General features: G+C 37.7%; 1 protein-coding gene and 1 long non-coding RNA gene across 10 annotated transcripts in view; one reads left to right on the top strand and one right to left on the bottom strand.

Moving 5' to 3' along the window:
- Positions 1-199, bottom strand: part of LOC144232500 (uncharacterized) — a 10,838-nt gene extending 10,639 nt beyond the window's left edge. For both annotated transcript variants that reach the window (XR_013335413.1, XR_013335415.1), the window contains exon 1: positions 137-199. This is a non-coding gene — a long non-coding RNA (uncharacterized LOC144232500). The remainder of the gene's footprint in view (positions 1-136) is intronic.
- Positions 1-18,355, top strand: part of PPP1R9A (protein phosphatase 1 regulatory subunit 9A) — a 321,919-nt gene that overhangs the window by 114,718 nt on the left and 188,846 nt on the right. The window lies entirely within an intron of this gene.

Raw genomic sequence — 18,355 nt, 5'->3', positions numbered from 1 at the left:
CAAATGATGCTGGGGGTGGGATGGGCTGGGGGTGGGGGGGGTGTGCTGGACCTAAGCTGGCTCCTTAAACCAGGGGAGAAACAGATCCACTTCTTCTCTGGGGGTGGAGTTCCTGGTCACCAGGCTCATTTCTTACCCTCGATGAGGCTGTCGCTGTCCTGGGTAAAACTTTCATCCTGTCAGTTCAGGACAAGGTTCTAGGCAGTGAGATAGATACAGTTCTGTGATGTGGCGGTTGCCTTGGAGATGTTCTGGGCTGCCCGGGTCTTGTGCAGTTTGATCCAGCCAGGGTTCTTGCTCAGAGCTTCTCCAAGGCGCGTAGTTGCCATGTGCCCTCAATTCACACAAGGGCCAGTCTCAGTCTCAACCCGTGGCCCCATCCTTCTACTCCAGCCCTTCTCTGGGCTGTCAGATCTGGATCCGCGGTTCCGGGTTTTAGAGGGCACATGTGACCTCTCACAGGACTGTCACTGTTTGAAAAAGAAGTTTGAGTCTTTCGTGAAAAGAGCTCTTTGGTTTGGCCTCCTTTCTGTTGGTCACATCTTTAACTGGGTGATACTGTCAACTCTGTGCATAATGTTTTGATTTGGATCCACTTTATGCATGTCTATTAAACGTCTAGAAAGCTACTTGGAGAGTTTATCCTAACTGTTCTTACCTCCTGGTCAGGATGTAATCTTTTCTAGAAGCCCTGTGTCTTGACTTCCCTTTCAGAACAAGTTTTTTGGGCATTGCTATAGTGATGAGCTATTTTTGACACAGGCCCTTTCTAACTTTTTATTTTCTTTAAAGGATTTCCATTTGCTACATCAGAGCAACGTAAGTATGATTTCGGCCTGTGTCATCTTACTGTCCCTAGTTCTTTTTGCTTTCACTAAGTCAAATCCTTTTTGAATGATGCAAAACATTTGTGACTGACTCAAAGCAATAGCAGTTTGTAAAACTGTAACAAAACTTTCTTCTAAAATATGGTGCTGTTTCATGTTTCAGAAAATTCTGTGCTCTTCTTCCATAGGTACCAACATTTTTAAAACTTTGCAGTAAGTTTTAATTTTCTTTGTTTTATGTGCCTGAGTTGGCATTTGGAGCATTAACAGTATTCCTAAGAAATTTGGAGGGAAAAACATTTGTCAGAATATATTATTTGGTGATGATGGGTGGTTATTATTAAATAATTCATCTTTATTAAACAAATTCAAAAAAAGTTTTGTTACAGAAGCCTCTTTAACTGCTTCACTACTACTCCTTTAATAAAATACAATGAACTTCTGTTTCTTTCTTTGTCTAGAACAATGGAAGATGGTTTAATGCTTTTTAATTATTTGATAAATAGTCAAATTAAAGGTATTAAAATGAGCAAATACCTTTTTCTGAAAATTGCGGAATTCAGCTACCTTGCTCAGCATAGCAGTCACTGAAGAACATACCAAGGAATTTGTGTTTCAACTATTATATCTATTTTTTCTATTGTGTTCTTTTTCTGTTGTAATACAGTTGAGCCAGTAAAATGCCCAGACCAACGTGAAAGTCCTCACTCATTCTTGGACTTACACAGACATTTGTAGATGTTTATTGCATTAATGTAGTTAATGCTCATGAGATTTGACATCTATGTTTTTCTCACCTGTATTTTCAAAGTATGATGTTGTATATAATTTGCTAGTGTGGCTTTTGACTTGATTCTCAAACCAAGCATGTTAGAAGCTGGTGAAGATGCGGATATATTTTAGCCTTTATGTCATAGAATTCTATTAAGTTATTAAATTCGCCTCTTCCTGCTGGGTGTCTTCCTGCTGGGTGTCTCCACAAAAAAAATTTTTTTTTTCATGAAACCTCCTCTTTAATTAAGGCTTTTTAACACGGAACAGATTTCTTGAATAAAATGGAAAGTTTCCAATACAACGAAACATGAAGCACCGTACACACAATACCCGGCAGGACGAAACAAAACAGCAAGTGTACATGGTCCCTGTAGCGGCCATGGCCTCGTTAGAGGAGGGGCTTCCTCCATCCACCCAGTGGGTCCTGCTGGATACAGAGCCCGCGTGGCTTCCGGGGTCACACTCAGCCGAGGCCGTGGCCCGACAGCACTCTGCTGCGTGGGCCAGGGTGCTGTGGGCTCAAGCGAACCCGTCACTGGCACGTTCACTGGCGCAGTGCATCCTCTCTCCGGAGCCTACTTTTTCTTCTGCATTCCCAATTTGACCTGTTGGCATCAACCAAGTCAGAAACTCAGGACAGCAGTCTTGGGAGTTATTTTCAGTTTTCCTCTTCCCTCACTTATGTGTCCGGTCAGTTGCCACGTGCCATCAATTCTAAATCTGCAATATTTCCTTTTCCTCTTCTCCTTTTCTTTGTCACGGCTCCTGCTCTATGTTATGCTCTCATCAGATCTGCTCGGGAAGAGTGCAGAAGGCTGCTTGCCTCCGGTCCTGCCCTCTGCCAAGTCATTATTGACTGACATAGTGCCTTTATAGAAGCTGTTTCACCGCTACTTAGGAAGGTTGGATTCCTTTCTATCCGCATGCCACCATTAGAGTGTTTTTCATTATTTGAGTCTCTGTGTGTTGAGATGGATATGAAGGATCTTACTGTTGAAAGAAGAGCAAACAAAACGACTAACATTTTCACAAATCAAATCTGAGGGAAAGTAATAGAAATGGGTCATGCCTGTTATCAAGAAGACTGTTATGTGTTTGCAGAAGGAATTGGGAGCTGAGTGACTGGAACCTGGACCTCACACTAGGGAAGTATATTTACATTTTTCTTACAATACATCTGGCTCTGGGGGAATCTCCTTTTTGTACATGAAAGAAAGACTGCAGCAAAATTTAACACGTTTTTAAATTTCTCAAGACCAACAACATAAAAATACTAGGTAACAGTGCAAACAATATTAACAACTGCATGGAAAGGCTCATCTTATGTGTAACTTTACTTTGAAGCTCTGGTGGGAAAGAGAAGAGGAAGAGCTCTTAATAACTTGGATCTCTGAATGAGGAGAAGATGGCAGCTCAGAATCCCTTTGTGGGTCACTTGCCACATTGCTCTGTGCGGTGGTTTGTAGTGAGCGTGGACCGTAAAATCTTTCCTCATGTAGATTTCTGCTGCCCTTGCCACACTTTGGAAGTCCTCATCAGCTGCTCTGTTCGGGCAGTAGGCAGTAGCATGGAGAAATGGAACCGTACTGCTTTGGAAAGCCCCCTAACAAAATACTTCTTAGACTGCTCTCTAGAAGCATAGATAGTTCCGTCCATGTAGGTATATTGAAGCTAGGAAAGATTTGAAGAGCAATCACAGAACTATGTTAAGCCTGAGAAGAGAAATCTGATGGAGAGAATGTTAGGAACAAATGGCTTACACTAAGCATATCTAGATAGCTTATGTTGGGTAACTATGGAACCGTGACATTTTAGGATGTATACATTGATCATTGTAGGTTAGATTTTAGATTACAGTTTTTCCTAGTGTTTTCCCACTGTATTTGGAATTAATTTTAAGTCTTTACCATGCCTGGAACTATTTGATTTATCCTTAAAATCAGAACTCTTTTGAAAGTGAAAGGAAGTGCTATTACTAATTGCACCTGAAGACCCAGGAGTACTTAGCCCTGTCCCAGGCAAGTTAAGATGTATGATTACCTGAACTCTAAGGTCCTCCCCCCTCCTCCCTGGTCCTTGCTTGCTCCTCCCACCTCGTCTTCCACTTTTCCCCACATTCCACACTGGCCTTCTTTTTTTTTTTTCCCCCTCTCTCTCCCTCTTCTTTGACTGGTCTAGGTTTGTACTTATCTTAGAGCCTTTAGAGTTTCTCTTCCTCTACCTGAAACACTTTGCCCACAGACTCTCATGTGGCTTACCTCTTGTCATTCAGGTCTTGGGCACAAATATCATTTCATCAGTGAGGCCTCCCCTGTCCATCCATCTAAAGTTGCCCTTCATCCCAGCACACCAGCCTTTGTTTTTCATAGCACTTAACACTATCTGAAATTGTGTGTGTGTGTATATATTTGTTCACTTATCTGTTCGACTTTCCCCATAAAATAAATATGTTTATCTTGTTCATTACCCTGCTTCCTGTGCTTAAGACAGTCCCTGGTATGTAAGGTTCAAATACATTTGCAGAATGAGTAGAAGCAAGTTAATGATTACAACTTAACTGATCTACCCCTGATGAATTATATATCATGACATTAAAACAAAAGCTTTTTTGGGGGAAAAGAACCTTGGTATCAGAGACAGATGGGACTGTTTCTTTGGATTACTTAAGTTTTCACTGACTGTCCTTCCTTCCCCGAACCTCAGTTTCCAAATCTTTTAAGAGGAGATTATACTTCATTATTATTAGTGTGAAATAAATGTTTGAGAAAGGGCTTTGCAAACTCTTAAAGGGCTTTTATAATTAGAAGGTGTTGCCATACATTTTCCATTTCTCTGCCACTTAAAATACTGTTGTTTTCCAACTTCTATTTCTACTAACACCTCCAGGCTAGAAACCTTAGAAAGACTCTTAACTCTACCCACCCTTTTGTTCTTGACATGGAGTTAAGTCTCTAAGCTCCGTTAATTCTTCCTTGGAAACCTCTCCAATTTCAGGTTTTATTACCACTACTTAACACCCAAAGTTAGTGCCTCATTCACTTTTTCCTAGATTACTATGATAACATTTAACGTGTTTGTTTTCTCTTCCCCATCTGGCTTACCAAAGGCAGGTTAATCTTCCTTAAAAGAGCTGTTTCAGTGATCTCCATAGCCTATTTGAAAACATCCACATTTCTAAGCCTGGCCTTTGAGGTTAAGGTCATCCTCTGAATGCTAATTTCTGCCTCATATCCATCTCCTCAGTTTCTTATTAATACACTCATTTCTGTGTGGGTATATGTGTGTGTGTGTGTGTGTGTGTGTGTGTGTGTGTGTGTGTGTCCCCACTTCTCATTTGAACATAAAATACCCTTTCCGTTAAAGTACTTTATCCTCCAAGAAGACTTTCCTGACAACACACCCCACATTTAATCTCAACACACTTAAAAAACTTCTTGCACTTTTTTGGTGCACCTATTCTAACTTCCATTTATTGAGTCCTTACCATTGCCAGGAATAATATTCTAAATGTTTTCTTTAATAATTACAAAAATCCATACAAAACAACCTAAGAAAGGTTAATGCAGTTATTTAGTAACCCGTGTTGTTATTTAACTGTTGCATATAACGGTGTTTTCACCATAAAAAAAAAATCACCTCCTACTTCTTCACTTGCATGTACCATTGGCAATATTCTCACTTATGCTTGTTACAGTTGTATGTGTGTTTTATATTTCCTAAAGACTGATTTTCTTATCATTAGCACACTTGATGCCTATGAATAGTGTGCTAAAGAACTTCAGTGGCCCAAGAAATTCTTATCTAAACAATTAAATGAGAAAGACAAGTTCAGTAAATTTACTAATTACCTTGTAGTCATTTGTTATCTAGGAGCAAGTTTCTAACCACAGGATATATGTGGTATTCACCCTTCCCCACAACAACCGACACACTGGTTTATACTCATGCCAAGATCATTTCAGCATAATACTTTGAGCAGCATAGCAAATTGTTCCCCCTTTCTTTTTAGTATTGGTTTCTTCAGATCCTGGAGTCTACAGTGGTCTGAGGTTAATGAAGTGTTGCATTCTTATTAACCGTACTCAGCTTATAGTGTTATAAAATACCAGGTTTTTCTTGCCATATGATTTTGCTGCATTTTCAGTTTGTGAATACTGCATGCATTATATTACCATGTTCCCAGAAGTTGCCTAGCAGTAGCCAAGTTTGGCTGAAGTAATGCTAATTGCATTTATACCTCATGAAACTTATCACTGATCTGTTTAAACCCAATATTTTAACGAAGTATATTTTTTCAGGTAGTTGCTTTAACAGCAGCTTTTAAGAAAAATTGAATTTATACACCATTGAATCTTGGAAAGGCCAAAATCTAAGTGAAATATTTATATTTGGACAGTCAATCAGGGCAGGTCTAAAAATAATCGGGCACACCATCACTAACATTTGTGAGACAACTTCAAATTACATACAAGCATTGATTAAATTATTAGTGTGATTTATAGCTTTTAAAAAAATGTTGAATTTTGATCTCTCTCTTTATGACACGTATTGTTTGGAGATTTCACTAAGGAAAAAAAAAGAGTGATTTATGACCTCATCAAAAGCCGCATTAGGAAATATGTTTGGCTTTCATGATAAGTTTTCTTTTTTCCTCTCTTCCTCCTCTCTCCCTCCCCCCTCCTTCCTCCCCCCTACCCTTCCCTTCCATTCCCGTCCCTTTCCTCCCTTCCCCTCCCCTCCCCTTCCCTCCTTCTGCTGTTTGTTCTCAAGAATTTCAGTCTTTACACTCACATTATTTGGGGGATTTCAAACACTACATCATTCTGCTGTTTTATATATGCCACAAATTGTAGCTGATTTTGAATTTTTTTCTGAATATGGAAAAAAGCAAAGAATACAGAAAAGAAAGCAAAACAGTAATAGAGTAATTCCTTCAGCCAAAATGCTATAGCTTAGTAAGCAACTACCTTACTTTTAGTGCAACATCAAATACTGGTGGTTTGTTTCTCATTTAGTGCAGATGTGGACTACTCTACATCTCTAGGGTGGTTTATAAGAAATTATGGTCATGGTAGAGACGTTTAATCTGGGTTTGCTCCATGAACTTGAGGCATTTTTCCCAACCAGGAACTGGCAGATGAATTTTATGTACATTAAAGAAATAAATACAGACAACTTGGACGACCTCTAAAACTTGGAAAACCACCCCTGTGTTTTATTTTTTCTAATCTTCCCTTAGCTTGTTTCTTAAAAACCCTCTTCTTTACTTACTCATTTTTATGCCTTCCACTTACCCAGTTTTCTACTTGGAATGACTTTCTTTGTAACAAAATCCATTTGATTCCATCTTCCTGTACCTTTTTAGCATAGCATTGAAGAGAAGTTAATTAAATTGAACAATTGTTCTTAAATTTGCTTCACTTACCTCCTTTTTAATCATCCATTTTTCTTCTCATTTTGTATGTTAGTTATGGGTGGTAGATCAGGAGTTAGAAAGGCTTTTGTTCTGAATAATTGGAGTGACCATATTTGCCAATTAGAGACATAGAGAAATGGTTATAAACCTGTAGCAGTAAAAATTTACGGAGAACATTTGGAAACATGTATTCTCAATCTCTCAGAGATTCTGACTATTAGTAAGCTCGAAGTGAATGTGAATAAGTTCTAGAAATAATTGACAACAGTTTTGTTCTTGTCACCTTAAATGAAACTCTGAGGATTGGCTCAAAAAGAAAGGAATAAGATTTTTTGTTCTTCTGGAGATTTACCTCTCCAAAATCTTGTCTTTAGCTGGACTATTTAGTTGGTGTATAATAAGAATGGCTTAGGCTAAATTAAAACGATGAACTGGACTACAAATGAATCCATTACTAGATATTAAATGTTATACCGAGTATGATAGAAAATGCAAAGGTGTTTTTCCTAGAAGGAGAACAGTGTATATAAGATGACAGATATGTTTGGTCTGGAGATGGATCCAGCCTCGTAAATGAGACTTTTCTCAAAGGCAGAGTGTAAATGGAGAAATGAAGAGGGTCTCCCATGGAGTTCTCAGAAATAAGGTCCTTATTTAGCCATTGGTTTGAGTGGAGGGATCTGGAAAGGAGGTGGGGAAGCAGTCGCTGGAGAAGTGGGAAGAAGACAGGGAAGGTGTCAGGACAGGGCAATGAGACATTTCATGGAGGGAATAGTCAAATGTGTTCAAGCTGCAGTAAGAGGTCAAGGATTAGAAAATTGGCTTTACCAAGGGGGGAGAAAAAGGATGGGGCAACGGAAGGTTCTCACAGCAAAGAGGCATTTTTTGAACTGTGGTTATTCATCGGTCAGCTCCATAATTTTTTCATTTCTAATTATCATCCCAACTATCTTTTTCCATGGGATATTCTTTCCTGCTTTGTTTAAGATAAGTTGACCATACATTTGTGGGTCCATTTCTGGGTTTTCTTTTCTGTTCTGTTGATCTATGTGTCTGTTTTTGTGCCCGTATCATACTGTCTTGATGATTACAGTTTTGTAATACAGCTTGAAGTCTGGGATTGTGATATCTCAGTTTTAGTTTCCTTTTCCACATCACTTTGACTGTTTGGGGTCTTTTCTGGTTCCATATAAATTTTAGAGTTGTTTGTTCTAGCTCTATGAAGAATGCTGGGTGTTATCTTGGTAGGAATTGCATTGAATGTGTAGATTGCTTTGGGTAGTATTGACATTTTAACAATATTTGCTCTTCCAATCCATAAGGATGGAATGTTTTTCCATTTCTTTGTGTCTTCAGTTTCTTTCATAAGCTTTCTGTAGTTTTCAGCATACAGTTCTTTTGCCTCTTTAGGTCTATTTCTTGGTATTTTATGATTTTTGGTGCAATTATAGATGGTATCGATTCCTTGAGATCTCTTTCTGTTGCTTCATTTTTGGTGTATAGAAATGCATCTGATTTCTCTACATTGATTTTCTATCCTGTGACTTTGCTGAATTTATGTATCAGTTCTAGTAGTGCTTTGGTGGAGTCTTTCAATTTTCCATGTATCATGTCATCTGAGAAGAGTGAAAGTTTGACCACTTCCTTGCCTATTTGGATGCTTTGTATTTCTTTTTGTTGTCTGGTTGCTGAGACTAGGACTTCTGGTATTATGTTGAACAACTGTGGTGAGAGTGGACATCCCGGTCGTGTTCCTGACCATAGGGGGAAAGCTCTCAGCTTTTCCCCATGGAGGATGATGTTAGCTGTGGGTCTTTTATGGCCTTTATGATGTTGAAGTATTTTCCTTCTATCCCTACTTTTTTGAGTGTTTATATCAAAAAAGGATGCTGTATTTTGTCAAATGCTTTTTCTGCATCTATTGAGAAGACCATGTGGTTTTTATTCATTCTTTTATTAATGTGATGTATCACGTTGAATGGTTTGTGGATATTGAACCAGCCCTGCATCCCATGAATAAATCCCACTTGGTCATGGTGAATATTTCTTTTTAAATTTTTTAATGTTTATTTATTTTTGAGAGATAGAGACAGAGCGCAAGTGGGGGAGGAGCAAAGAAAGAGGGAGACACAGAATCTGAAAGAGGTTCCAGGCTCTGAGTTGTCAGCACAGAGCCCGATGTGGGGCTTGAACTAACAGATCGCGAGATCATGACCTGAGCTGAAGTTGGACGCTTAACCAACTGAGCCAGCCAGGTGCCCCAAATAATTTTTTTAATGTACTGTTGAATTTAATTTGCTAGTATCATGGAAACCAATGAAAATGAAAACATGACAGTCCAAAACCTTTGGGATGCAGTAAAGATGGTCTTAAAAGGGAAGTATATAGCAATCCAGGCCTTCCTAAAGAAGGAATAAATGTCTCAAATATACAACCTAACCTTATACCTAAAGAAGCCAAAAAAGAACAGCAAATAAAGCCCAAAACCAGCAGAAGAAAGGAAATAATAAAGATTAGAGCAGAAATCAACGATATAGGAAGAAAAACAACAACTGTAGAACAGATCAACCAACTAGGAGCTGGTTCTTTAAACAAAATTGAAAAACCCCTAGCCAGACTGATCAAAAAGAAAAAAAAAAAAAAAGGAAAGGGCCCAAATAAATAAAATTGCAAATGAAGAAGAAGAGATCACAATCCACACCACAGAAATACAAACAATAATGGGAGAACATTATGAGAAAATTATATGCCAACAAATTGGGAAATCTGGAAAAAATAGACAAATTCTACCAAAACTGAAACAAGAAGAAATAGAAAATTTGAACAGGCCCATAACCAGTAAAGAAATTCAATCAGCAATCAAAAATCTCCCAACAAATAAGAGTCCAGGACCAGGTGGTTTCCCAGGGGAATTCTACCAAACATTTAAAGAAGAGTTAATACCTACTCTTTTGAAGCTGTTCCAAAAGATAGAAATGGAAGGAAAATTTCCAAACTCATTCTAGGAGGCCAGCATTACCTTGATTCAAAAACCAAAGACCCCACTAAAAAGAATTACAGACCAATTTCTCTGATGAAAATGCTTAAGACGTTGTTACTGTACAGATCCAAAAACCAGTATCTTCAGACTCAAACTCTTTTACCTTTGTTTTTATGAAAAGCACATGATAATTAACAATTGAGAAGGTATGGGAAGGAAGTTGCAAACCCCAGCTTCACAGGTACTGCTGGCTTCTACAAACAGAAGGTGCTCAGCTTCTAGGTGGGTGAGGGTTTGCTCTGCTTTCAGTTATGATTGTCACAGTATGATTATAAAACTGTATGCTTTCTAGCCCTCTCTGCCTTTTTTTTTTTGCTTCTCTCAGAGCTACTAATTGTTTTAAAGGAAAATAACCACAACAGGCTTTGCTCTCACCCAGCCTTCTCTCTGTGTTTCTCCATTTATGGAAGGAGGAGTGTTGCTTAGTAGCGGTAGTGACTGTGGGTATTTGATGGCAAAGGGGAGACTGCAGGGCTGCAGCTGCCGTCTTGCAAATACTGTGGAAATAAACTTCCAATGCAAATGGAATGGTCAGATAGAGTGGCGTTGTGAAGCAGAGTTGAAAATCTAACGTGAAAAAGAGCAAAAGTACCTATCTGAGCCGTTGAACCTTCTATCCTGAATTGTGTCAATGCAGTTTCGTGGTGGAAAATCAGGGAATTGTGACCCAAAGAGGCCTCTAAGGAGTGACTGGGAAAAGTGTCAAGGATAGAATATTTCAATGAAAGAGAAAGCAATTCCATTATTTATTTTAAGAAGGTTTCCTTCACAAACTAATTTTTGTACAACCTTGAAATACAGGCCTCACTCAGTGAAAGATACATTTTGCCTGTGTTTGCTGATTCACTACAGATTCTCATCTGTGCATAAGAAAAGTTTGGTTGTGATAAGTTTACATATTCAAAACTACCTGGGGCTGCCATGGATCACAGTTCTTAAAACTACAGAAGAGCCAAAGGAATAAATGGATGGTTGTTTTAAGAAGAGCTGTGAAAACTTATGGAGATTTGTCTTCTAGTGTACTTGAGTTTGATGTGTATTTATAATGAAAGACAATATTATTTTATCATAAATTAAATTCTTGTTTTCCCTTTGTATTTTAAGTAGGCATACTATTTATTTTGAAATTATGTATGGGGTAGGTTTTATCATGTGAGTCCATTTCATGAAAGTAAAGAGGTCATTACAAAATTTAGTATACAATGGGGACTTGAGATCTACTTATCTTTGGTAATATTTAACTTGGACTTCTTAAATTGCTTAGCTTTATACATTCAACAGAATTTCTTCTTTTATTATATTTTTAAATAAAATTTTTTTAATGTTTATTTATTTTTGAAGGAAAGACAGAGCGTGAGCAGGGGAAGGGCAGAGAAAGAGGGAGACACAGAATCCAAAGTGGGGTCCAGGCTCTGAGTTGTTAGTACAGAGTCCGATGCAGGGCTTGAACTCATGAGCCATGACATCATGACCTTAGCTGAAGTTGGACGCTTAACCAACTGAACCACCCAAGTGCCCAGAATTTCTTCTTTTATATTATTATTTGTACTACTTGTGTTCTGTAAAGTTGCTGCAAACTCAGTATTAGTTACTACTGAATCATTGCTCCATTGCATGGAGTAAGAAGAAATATTGGAAGAGACAATGGTCAGAACAAAATTAACAAAATATATTAAATTGTGGTTCCAAGAGGCTCAGAGATTCCCAAGTAGGATAAATATTAAGAAAATCCAAATAGGCACATCATGTTCTAATTGCCTAAAGTGAAAGGGCAAATGAAATCTTGCAGATGGAAAAAAAGATAAGTGACAGACATAGCAACAAAGGTAATTTCAGTAGAGCTCTTTTCAGAAACTATGCAAGATATAAGAAAAGGTATGAAACTTTTTTAAAGTATTGGACAGAATACAACTTGTCAACCCTAAAATATACACTCAGTAAGGATATTTTCAAAAATAAAGGTAGAAAAAACCTTTTAAGAAAAGTAAAAACTGAGAGAATTCATTACTGGTAGACCTGTGGTGCAGTGTGTTAAAAGAAGTCCTTCAAACACAGGGAACATGATACCAGAGAGAAACTTGGGCCCACATAAAGAAATGAAGAGCCATTGAAAATATCAAAAATTGAGAGACTCTAGTTACCTCTAGAGATTGGAATGTGTAATGGCATAAGATCAGGAAATTTGTTTGAAGGTATGAAAGAGGAGTAGATCTTCTTCCTAACAGTGCATCTAGGCACTTAGTTCTACTCTTCCTTTTCCCGACTAGGAGAAGATAAGAGTCTTCCCACCTAAAAAATTTGAGGACAACCAGGTATGTGCAGTCTGAATAGTAAGATTACAAGTCTCCTCCCCTCCTGTTGTTCCCAATAGGAGGAGGATTCCTTTCTGAAAAACTTTCTATGCTAGAGGAAAATTCTAGGTGATATTTGAAATCACTCAGTTAGACAGCTAGGTTTTCATTTTATCAATCCACCTTGAGATCACACTCCAGTCAGCTTTACATAAATATACTGTTATGGGCTGAAATTGTGTCCCCCTTTCCCAAATTAGTATATTGAAGCCCTAACTCCCAGTGCTTCCAAATTTGACTCTATTTAGAGATAAAGCCTTTTAAGAGGTGATTAAGTTAAAATGAGGCCATTAAGTTGGTTCCTAATCTAATCTGACAGGTACCCTTATAAAAAGAGGAAATTTGGACACAAAGAGATAAACGATTGGTATATATACATGTGTGCATGTGCGCGTGTGTGTGTGTGCACATGATCGTGCACACACGCACACACACACACATACACACAGACACTGAAAAGACTTTATGAAGACACAGAAGGTGGCTGTGTAGAGGCCAAGGAGAGAGGCTTCAGATGAAACTAAATTAGTCAACATCTTAATCTTGGACTTTTAGCATCCAGAACTGTTTGAAAATATATTTCTGTTGTTTAAGCCACAAGTTCTAAGTATGTAGAGCCAAACATCAAGGATAGATAATCAGTCAAAGGAACAAAAATTGAGAGAAGAGAGTGGAGATCATGCAGGATGGGGAAGGAAACTTAATTTAAAAATAAGACAGTGTGTCCATGAAATAAGAATAAAGTGTTCTAATAAAGTCATACTCAGAGGACAACTAGAAGCTTTTGGACATTAAAAATGATGGTGGATATTGTAAAATTCAGTGGGTCTTTGAAGATAGAGTTGAGGAAATCTCCCAAAGAAGTGGAAGAAGTAGATACAGAAGATAGGAGAGAAAAAATCGTAGAAGATAATCCAGGAGGTCCAACATTTAACTAACAGGAGTTCAGAAAATTGGAGAACAGAGGAAACAGAAGAAGTTATCAAGTAAATAATACAAGGAGATTTTCCTAGAATTATAATATGTGAATATTGAGACATAAAGGTGTATTAAATGCAGTGAAGAAAAAGCTATCAACAAGGCATATCATTGTGGAATTATAAAGCGCCAGAGATAAAAAGAAGAATCTGAGGGGCACCTGGGTGGCTCAGTCTGTTGAGTGTACCACTTTGGCTCAGGTCATGATCTCACAGTTTCTGATTTCAAGCCCTGCATTTGGCTCTCTGCTATCAGCGTGGAACCTGCTTCAGATCCTCTTTCTCCCTCTCTCCCTGCCCCTCCCAAGCTCATTTTTTATCTCTCTCTCTTTTTCTCTCAAAAATAAGTAAACATTTAGGGGCACCTGGGTGGCTCAGTCAGTTAAGCATCCGAGTTCAGCTCAGGTCATGATCTCACGGTTCGTGGGTTTCGAGCCCCACGTTGGGCTCTGTGCTGACAGCTCAGAGCCTGGAATCTGCTTCAGATTCTGTATCTCCCTCTCTCTCTGACCCTCTCCTGCTCACGCTGCCTCTCTCTCTCTCAGAAATAAATAAAAATATTAAGAAAAATAAAAAATAAGTAAACATTAAAAAAAAAGAGGAACTTGAATACTTTTGAAGAGGAAAAAGCCACATCAGCGGTTTGGAAATTTGGATAGAATCAAATTTCTCAGCTATAACAAGGAAAGCTTCAAAACATAATAGAGCAGTGTCTTAAAAATCCTGAGAGAAAATAATTTCCATCTTAGAATTCTGCACCAAAACTGTCAAACACATGTGTGAATAGAATAGAGTTATTTTCATAATGCAGTGTTTTAAACATTTTTCCTCTGTCCTTTCTGAGGAAGCTACTGCAGCTGTGTACCGCAAGACTTAAGGGAACTAGTACAGAAGAAGGAATATGTGGAATCCAGGAAATGGGATTCAGCAGAGAGATGTAAAGAGAATTCCCAGAATGATGAAGGTTAAGAATAGTGTTGGCTAAATTCCTACAGAGCATTCAGCCAAGATTAGAAGCCTTTAGGAAGGTGTCTAAGGCAAACAGTCAAGTGTGAAAATGGTATATTGTTTGTTTGACATGTTGCACTTGAGTAAGGGAAGATTGTATTTCATTTGGAATGTCTGGGGCTAAATTGGTGAAAATACACAAAAAAGTTGTCCAAAACACAAAAATCAACAATCAGCTTCAGAGTTAACACAAAAAAACCCAAAAAGATAATGGTATACAGAAAGTGACTCAGATATAAACAACTTTTAAATAATAACAGTAATGATAAGATAAACTGAATATTGATTTTGGCCAGCGTGCGAAGAGAGTGGGGTATGTGTGTGTGTAATGCCCTAGAGGAAGTGGGGAGGGGCAGGAGTCACGAGTGTGGAGAAGTAGGGGTGTGGATTACTCTTCTGAAGGCCAAACCTAATAGTACTGTTTGGCTTTACAATTTTTAGTTAAGTTTTTAATTTTAATTCCAGTATAGTGATAGAGTATACAGTGTTATCTTAGTTTTTTGTGTACAATATAGTGATTCAACAATTCTATTCTTTACTCATTGCTCATCATGATAAGTATACTCTTTAATCCCCATCACCTATTTCACCCATCCCCCCACCCACCTATCCTTTGGTAACCATCAGCATGTACTCTATAGTTAAGAGTCTATTTCTTGGTTTGTCTCTTTATCTCTCTTTTTTTTTCATTTGCTTGTTTGTTTGTTTCTTAAATTCCCCGTATGGTATTTGTCTTTTTCTGGCTGATTTATTTTGCTTAGTATTATACTCTCTAGCTCCATCCACGTTTTTGCCAATGGCAAGATTTCATTCTTTAATGGCTGAATAATATTCCATTGTACATATGTATACCGCATCTTCCTTATTCATTCATCTATTAATGGACACTTCCACTGACCGTTGTAAATAATGTTGCAGTAAACATAGGGGTGCATGTATCTCTTTTGAATTCGTATTTTTGTATGGTTTTTTTTTGGGGGGGGGTAAATATCCAGTAGTGCAATTAGTGGGTCATAGGGTTGTTCTGTTTTTAACTTTTCGAGGAACCTTCATACCATTTTCCATAGTGGTTGCACCATTTCGCATTCCCACAAGCAGTGCATGAGGGTCCCTTTTTCTCCACATTCTCGCCAACATTTGTTTCCTGTATTTTTGATTCTTTCCATTCTGACAAGTGTGAGATGGTACCTCATTGTAGTTTTGATTTGCATTTCCCTGATGGCAAGTGATGTTGAGCATCTTTTTACGTGTCAGTTGGCCATCGATATGTCTTCTTTAGAGAAATATCTGTTCATGTCTTCTGCCCATTTTTAATTGGATTGTTTGTTTCTTGGCTATTGAGTTGTATAAGTTCTTTATGTATTTTGGATACTACTGGCTTTTACACTTAAATTCTTGTGGCAAACAATATTAAAGGAAGTGGAGTTACATTTTAGGTGAAGAGAAAACATTAAGAATGGGGAGCAGTTAGACTGGAAAGAAGGTGAAGGAGAAGATCCATCCAGTACAGGATGGGGCTTTTAAGTAGCTTGTGGGGAGAGAGAAGAAATGAAAAATCAGGGCACCTTGGAAGCTATCAGGTGGCCCAATTTTATTTAGGTTATGTATATAAAAAGTAGTATGCCCCCGCCTTTTTAGTTTCATAATTATATGTTCACTAGTCAGCCTGTGTTCTTTTTAGTGTTGCATAGGTAGTTTAGTAGACTCCATGGTTCTTAGCTTATAAAGCTAAGTTTTTTCTTGTTAAGTGCCTGCCATGCCTTGAAAACTCCTTATGTTTGTAGGGACTTGTTCGGTCTTTTTTTTTTCCCCCTGGGAAGTCTCTTGTCAGTGATAGAATGAACAAACAGCCAAGAGACAGCTAAGATAATAGAAAGTAAAATTGGCCATTACTTCTTACCTTAAGCAATGGAGTTCTTCAGCATCATACAAGCAGTATAGGAAATACTATGATATACTGTTCGCAACACACAGTGGAATGGTCTCTTCTTACCCTATAAGGCTACAACCATAAAATTCCTTTCCATTTCTTATTGTCATCAGGCAACTTTTTAAATACATGATGACTTCTTTTTGTGGGTGTGAATATTATGTGATTGAAACATGACCTTTTCCAGCCCATCTTCCACTAGGGTTTCCTGAGCTATTGGCTTACTTGATTCTCTTTGTTAACCTTGCTGTAGCATTCCAGTGAGACCCAATTTCTTCTAGACATCCTTCCATGGTGTGGTAAAGCCATAGACATCCAACCTTATATCGTAGGTCTGTTCTTTTTCATTATATATCATGGAAGTCTGTAGTTGCTTGACTTTTTTGTCAGTTAGAAATGATTTTTGGTTTAATTATGTTTGAAAATAATATTGTTAGATGGACGTACTGCTTAACGAAAGAGACATTGAAATAATTACTTGAGTAAACTTAGATCACCGTAACATTATAACAGTTTCTTTTGAAAACATTCAAAAAGCAAATTTAGGGGGTTCCTGAAAACCAGTTGTCAAGGAGAGGAAATGAACTGGCACAGTTTTCTATTTCATAGGACCAGAAAAAGCACCATACTTGGCTAATGCTAAATTTCTAAATTTCAAATCATTTTCATTTCTGGTAGATATGTATAAGATGTTGTTTTTGCTTTTGAAGTAAAACTGTTTGGTTGGGGTTCATACACTTATGAAATTGTAAATTCAGCATGATGATTTTCTATGACTCTTTGTCAAGAGTTTCTGTGATTCTTTGGAGTATATTACATCAGGTCATGCTCTCCTCTCCCCCCCTCCCCTCAACTTTTAAGTCATTATTTATTTCTACTTATAGGTATTTAAGAGCTTTGTTCTTTTCAGAGTATTATAAAACCACTTTTGAATTCTACCTATATGACTAGAAAGGATACTACTGAACAATGGTTTCTCTGAAACTTTGAACAGCAAAGAGATGGTCCTCAGACAATAAGGATAATGATAATTAGCAAAAAAAAGAAAGAAAGAAAGAAAGAAAGAAAGAAAGAAAGAAAGAAAGAAAGAAAGAAAGAAAAAAGAAAAATGGAGAAAATATTTTTGAAAATGTCAAGGGGAAAAAGAGAAAATAGCTTTTCATTAAAGTACTGGGCACATTTATTTATTATTCATCTCAAACTAGAAGCTGTTTTTTTAAAAATATTATCTGACTGTAAATTAAGGTTTTTTTTTTCACTTCATTCACTTATAATAAGTACTCATAGCACTAAGTCATCATACCTACAAATGATTTGATACTATCTCAGCATTTGGTAGAATTAGGAGGCAATATCTCAGTCTGGAAAATTCCAAGTATGTCAGTAATTTAAACAAATTATAAAATGATGAAATGTGGAGATTCAGAGGATAACTACCTGAACTTAACCCTCTTTGTTATGAATGCTTAGCAATGACACACAAATGTTCATAATATAGTTGAAGAAACTATGCAACTAGGAAGAGGGTGAGACTGGGGCCATACAGTACAGAATAATCTATTTCCAGAGTTCCTTGCAAAGGGAAATAGTATCTGGTCCTTGTTTGGGAATTTTTGAGTTTTTAAAGTCTGTTTTTCTCTGCTGTGACATCTACTTCAGCGTCTTTTATCTGGCGGTTCTAGGAGTATGATAGACTGTGGCGAAACTGGAATTGTGAGAAGCTTGGCTCAACTCACTTCTTACCTTGGTTCATTTTAAGTGGACATGAGAGAGTATACAAGAATGTGAACTATCTAGGACCTTTATTTTGTTTCCAAAAAAAAAAAAAATTAATGCTTTTATTTGTTTTTGAGAGAGAGAGAAAGAGCACAAGCAGGGGCAGGGTGGGGGGGTGGGGTGGGGCACAGAATCCAAAGCAGGCTCCAGACTCTGAGCTGTCAGCACAGAGCCTGATGCAGGGCTTGAACTCATGAACCATGAGATCATGACGTGAGCTGAAGTTGGATGCTTAACTGACTGGGCCACCCAAGCG

Source organism: Crocuta crocuta, unplaced genomic scaffold (genome assembly GCF_008692635.1).
Source record: "Crocuta crocuta isolate KB4526 unplaced genomic scaffold, BGI_CrCroc_1.0 scaffold14, whole genome shotgun sequence".
In the NCBI taxonomy this organism is placed as follows: Eukaryota; Metazoa; Chordata; class Mammalia; order Carnivora; family Hyaenidae; genus Crocuta; species Crocuta crocuta.
Note: the sequence above shows the minus strand (reverse complement) of the source record. Positions and strands in the feature narration are given on the sequence as shown.